Here is a 6186-nt window from a genome sequence, read left to right on the forward strand (position 1 = left end):
TCAGCAGCAGTCTCGGTGGTGAGGAAGAGACTGCTCGAGGACTCAACTCTGCATCGGAGAACAAAACTTAGTGCTGACCACATCTGCCAATTACTGGAAATTTGCCTTAACACCACATATTTTCAGTTTAGAGGGAAATTCTACAGACAAATTCATGGTTGTGCTATGGGCTCACCAGTCTCACCCATAGTGGCGAATCTGTACATGGAAGAGATGGAGAAACAGGCTCTCACATCCTTCTCAGGGACAAAACCAAGGCACTGGTTTAGATACGTGGATGACACCTTTGTCATAATCAAAAAACAAGAAATTCAGTCTTTCACAGATCACATCAATGCGGTGGACACCAATATCAAATTTACTCGCGAGGACACTAAAGAAAACCAACTAGCCTTCTTAGACTGCAAGGTAATTATAGGAAAGGACAGACAGCTACTTACAGAGGTCTTTAGAAAGGCCACACACACTGACCAATACCTGCTTTTTGAATCAAACCATCCACTACAACATAAACTAGGGGTTATTAGGACCCTCCAACATAGAGCGGAACAAATACCAACTAGTGCTGAGGGAAAGAAAAAGGAGACACAACATGTCCAGAGAGCGCTCTCAACCTGTGGGTACCCACGGTGGGCTTTTAACAAATGTCAAAAGAAGAGAGTAGGGAAAGAAACCCAAAAGCCCACAGAAGCAAAAAGGAGAGGAGTGGTAGTCCCTTATGTAGCGGGGGTCTCCGAAAAACTCCAGAGGATCTTATGGCAACACAAAATTCCTACCTATTTCAAACCAGTAAATACCCTGAGACAAAAATTAGTGCATCCTAAAGACAAGGCTCCAAACCAGAAACAGAGCAATGTGGTCTATTCCATCCACTGTAAAGATGAGGAATGCAAAGAGCACTACATTGGGGAAACTAAGCAAATGCTCCAAAAAAGGCTTTATCAACATCGCAGGGACAATGCTAGTGGTCCTCAATCAGCAGTACATCTACACCTGAAAGCTACCAATCACTCTTTTCAGGACAGCGAGGTAAAGATTTTGGCCAAAGAAAACAGATGGTTTGAAAGAGGAGTAAAGGAAGCTATTTTTGTCAAACAACAGAACCCATCATTGAATCGGAATGGTGGTTTGAGGTTCAATTTGGACCCTGTGTTCAGCAGGTTACTGAGACCAAAACCCACAGCTCTTAGTCTTGCAAATGAGGTGAAGGCAGGGCCGAGCCAGAACAATAGATGCTAACAAGCCAGTATCAGAGTCGTTCATACCCAATTCAGGGAGCGACACTTCCCTTTTATCGTAGGTGTGAATAACAGGATAGGATTATACCACTGCTCCGCCCAGGCTTAGTGTAACGAACCAATAGGAGGAGGGTGTTGGCACACCAATTCCGCCCACTCTTACTGTATTTAAGGCCTAAGCTACCAGCACTTATTAGTTTGCTGACGAAGCTCTTCGGATGAGGAGCGAAACGTCCGACACCTTCTACACAGAAGTACAGATGACGTCTCAAGAAGCCTTTTCCTCGATGGACAACTCCTGTACGACTGAGAGCCTACACAGACTCTCATATCGAAATTGTAGTCGGCAGTAGGATTTGCTGTGCTATTTTTAAATGACTGTAAGTGTTGACCTATCAAAATACCTCCAATGCTTTTTGAAGCGTTAGACTGGTATCAGTAATCATACTGACTGCGTCACACAGGCTCCAAGAAAACGATGCTTTGCGATTGACTTTCACGTCACAGTCAGAATTAGAAGTTGAACATCTCTATTACAAAGACAAACAAAAAGAGAAGACTGCATGACACTTTTCTAGCTAACATTAGGCAAATAGTTGTAGGTGGGGTTAAATTACTGTGAAGCCTCCTACATATATATTTACATTTTAAACCGGTTGGAAAGATTGCAATAATTTACATTTTGCAGTGTTGCATCTTAAGGAGGTTCTAAGTAGAGCTTCAAAATGCCAAACAAAGAAATGTGACTTACAAAAAAGTTTTTTGAGTAAGCAATTTAGAGGGTTATGGAATAAAAAAAGTCAAGTGATAGACGCCAAAATATGTAACCGGCCCTGAGCCAGAGGATCTGATTGCCTTGTGTTGCCTTGTCTCCTTCACGCTACAAAATTGCCTGGTTGGAATTTGCACGAGAGCACCAAGCATGATGAGAAAAAAATGGAACCTTGATGGTCCTGATGGCTGCCTACATTACTGGCATGACAAGGAGATCTCACCTGAGATGTTCTCCACACGGCACAGTGGAGGAAGCACCGTCATGATCTGGAGTGCTTTTTCCTCCAAAGGAACATTAAAGCTTTAGGTTGTGCAGGGGCGTCAAACAGCAGCTGGCTATGTGGAGATGTTACAGGGGTCCCTCAACAGGACAACGCTGCAGTTCACAATGCCCTGCCTGACAAAGGACTTCTTCCAGAGGAATAACCTCACTCTTTTGGATCATCGTGCATGTTCCCCTGATCTAAATCCAATTGAGAACATTTGGGGATGGCTGGCAAGGGAAATTTCCAAAACCGACATCAGTCCCAGACCGTGGATGCCCTCCGTGAAGCCATTTTCACCACCCGGAGCCACATTGCCACTAACCTCCTGGAAACACTAGCATCAAGCATGCCCAAACGAGTGACGCAGCTACTCATTACTGAGTCCTTTTTTGAACATTTTATTTCTATTTTAGGGGGGTTTCTTTGTTTGGGGGTTGAGCTATGGTCTTAAACTTTTGATGAGCTGATCTGCGTTGTAAAGCAAGTATCGGCATATGCTGTTACCGTGCTTTTTCACAGAAATCGGCCAATACTGATCGGTGGCCGATCGATCAGAGCACCCCTAGTATTATGTATATTTTTTGTTTCAGATCAGATCCCGAGATCTCCCCTCTTGATTTCCATCTTCGGGGGGGCTTGAAGGCCATGGTGTGAAGATACAAGACATAAATGATGTCAAGGAGCGTGTCACCAACGGCATTACAAGCATAACTTCAAGCGCGCTAGTGCAAGTTCAAAGACGAGGAAAACATAGTATTTTTGAAACAATGATAATCACATAGAGCACATTTTAAGCATGTATAACCCTGCGGTTTATACAGCAGCGCGGCTAATTTATGGCAAAATTCTAATCTTGTAACATCTCCTTTACTTCAGAGCTACTACTGATGAACACGGCGCCGCTCGCGAGTCAGTGAGGAAACGATAGCTCTTTCTTTGGCAGGAGCCAATCACGAGCTATCAGTGCACTCACAACAAGCTTGTCAACCCACTGGAAATCAGAGGTCATTATATACAACAGTATAACAACATAACAGTCTGACCCACAGTGTCATCTTGCAAATAACACTAAACTCAACACACAGCAACTTAACACTGAAAATGTATATCTGAGAAATATACAAACATGTGCCAATACAAGTTTAAAATGGAAAAAAACAACTCTTTTAAAGTTTTCCCATCATGCATTGCGTCTGAGTAACGCATTCGTTGGGGCGCTGCAATGACGTCAGCCTCCCTCTGGGCTCTGGACACGTGCGGCTTATGTATATATATATATATATGCACGTATGTAGATATGTACAGACCTGGTTTTTCCTCTAAATTTAGTGGGTGCGGCTTATACACCGTAATTTACGGTACATAAATAAAAACGGTTGTCCAACATGAATGATTATTTTTCCTCTGTATGGAAACTTATGGCCCACCCTGTATATACAGGATATAATATTAAACGGGCATTGCTTCGCATTTGAATCAATGAGCTTTCCCATTTTAAGAGCTAATAGCAACAACTGGTGTATTGTAATTACATTTTTTTCCCCGATTTTGTGGGCCAAATGACTCTGTGGCCACCGCAAGTTTCTAAACTTTGCAAATAAATAGACTGCTGCATTACAGCTTCAATCAGCATATTTACTTTGGTCAGAAAGTTCAAGCTGAATCAAGTAAAAAGCGGCAAAAGTGGAGGATGTCAAGAGTAAATATCGAGACTTGGTAGTAGTACTCCGTAACGTCTTGTACCTCTCCCTTCATGTTGACGTCCAAATATTTTCTAATTTCTCATGGAGATGTGTGAAACCTGCCTCAGCGATGAGAAGTGGTGTGTTCAGTGCTTGCTAGGTGCTGAGTCATCATTTCTATCCTCTATTCCTGGATGAATGCAGTGGTGTCAAGGTGTTACATTTAAGAGGCTCATGAGCTTACCTGGGATATGGGTCAACAAAGGTGGAATCGTTTTGCGGCTCCATACAGAATATGTCCGTGGATGGAAGAGTGTGCCTTGAAAATGTCTTCAGATAATTCACCCATGTGACAATGTGTTTTATAAAAAAAAAAGACGCAGTGTGACAAAAGGAGACAGAAAGGAGGGACGATAAGGCTTAGTTTTGGCGACCGTGTGCATGTGTTTTACCGCAGCCATTGTTGCAAAGTGTCACCACGGTTGTGTGTAGCAACCCCCGTGCTCTTGTGCTCATTCCCCAGTCTTCTCAAAAGCCTTCCCGAAATGACTGACGCAGTCAAAAAGGCAGCTCACCTCGGGGGACTCAAGACGCAGGGAGAGTCCTTCGTTATCTTTAATTACTCTTGCTCCACCGTCGAGGTTCAATTTCATTTAATCTGCACAACCTGCTGCTCTGCTGGCGTGTAAGAGCAATTAGAGCACGGTTCAGGTGCCTCCTGCAGTAAAGCTGAAGGCTGTTTACCCATGCATAATATGCATATCCTTGATAAGCTACTCACACAAAGTTAAAGATATTCGGTTTTCGGGTGAAGTTTCAGGATGAACTTATGAAATGCACTATAACATGGGCGCCAAAACTTTAGGTGGTGGCGCCGAACTGGACATTTCCCCCTACACCACACTCCCAACTTTGTTTCTTTCTTATTATTTATCCTTATACTTGTATATTTCTGCATATTGGAACCGTGTTCCCTCGCTCTATCGCGGTTCACCCTTTGCGTATTCGCTCTTTCGCAGGATTTTTGTAGTGCTTCTTTTTTTTATTACAGCGTATGACCGCTGTTACAGGCCGAGCCTGGCCCTTTAAAAAGAATTGCATTGTGGGAAGTTGAGTGTCTCTCTTTCTCTCTCTCACCGCCCATTGTTTTGTGCATCCTCATCGGCTGTCAATCAATCTCCTTCATGCTGCCTTGCACGTGTCATCGCTAGCTTGCTTGCTTGCTAGCTTGCTTGCTTGCTAGCTTGGAAATGAATCTTTGATTTGAAGGCGGAGGACTGCAACAGGAGGAATACCGCAGCAATAGGTATTAACAAGGATACAAAAAAGCTACAGTACAGCCCTAGGACGAAAAGGCACGGCCACATGAGTGAAACAAGAGAAATAAACCTTCATGGTCCTTCATTAAAACATAACTTAATTGAGATTAATTGAAATCTATCAGTATGGAAAGGGTCATAAAGCCATTTCTAAATATTTGGGACTCCAGCAAACCACAGTGAGAGCCATTATCCACTAATGGCCAAAACATGGAAGAGTGGTGAACCTTCCCAGGAGTGGCCGGCCAACCAAAATTATCCCAAGAGTGCATCCATGACTCATCCAAGAGGTCACAAAAGACCCCACAACAACATTCAAAGACCTGCAGGCCTCACTTGCCTCAGTTAAAGTCAGTGTTCATGACTCCACCATAAGAACGACACTGGGCAAAAAAAGTCTGCATGGCAGAGTTCCAAGACCAAAACCACTGCTGAACAAAAAGAACATTAAGGCTCGTCTCAATCTTGCCAGAAAACATCTTGATGATCCCCAAGACCTTTGGGAAAATACTCTGTGGTCTGACGAGACAAAGGTTGAACTTTTTGGAAGGTGTGTGTCTCATTACGTCTGGCGTAAAAGTAACGCCGCATTTCAGAAAAAGAACATCATGCCAACAGTAAAATATGGTGGTGGTAGTGTGATGGTCTGGGGCTGTTTTGCTGCTTCAGAACCTGGAAGACTTGCTGTGATAAATGGAAGCATGAATTCTGCTGAAGGAGAATGTTCAGCCGTCCGTTGGTGACCTCAAGCGGAAACCAACTTGGGTTCTGCAGCAGGACAATGATCCTAAACACACCAGCAAGGTGTTATTTGTAATTTGTCAACCATGTAAATTGAGTGGTGCGTTATCTTAAACATAAAAAATGGCAAAAACGTTGCCGTTCAATTTCTTTTCTAAATCCTTGA

This window comes from Dunckerocampus dactyliophorus, chromosome 12, assembly GCF_027744805.1.
Source record: "Dunckerocampus dactyliophorus isolate RoL2022-P2 chromosome 12, RoL_Ddac_1.1, whole genome shotgun sequence".
Classification (NCBI taxonomy): domain Eukaryota; kingdom Metazoa; phylum Chordata; class Actinopteri; order Syngnathiformes; family Syngnathidae; genus Dunckerocampus; species Dunckerocampus dactyliophorus.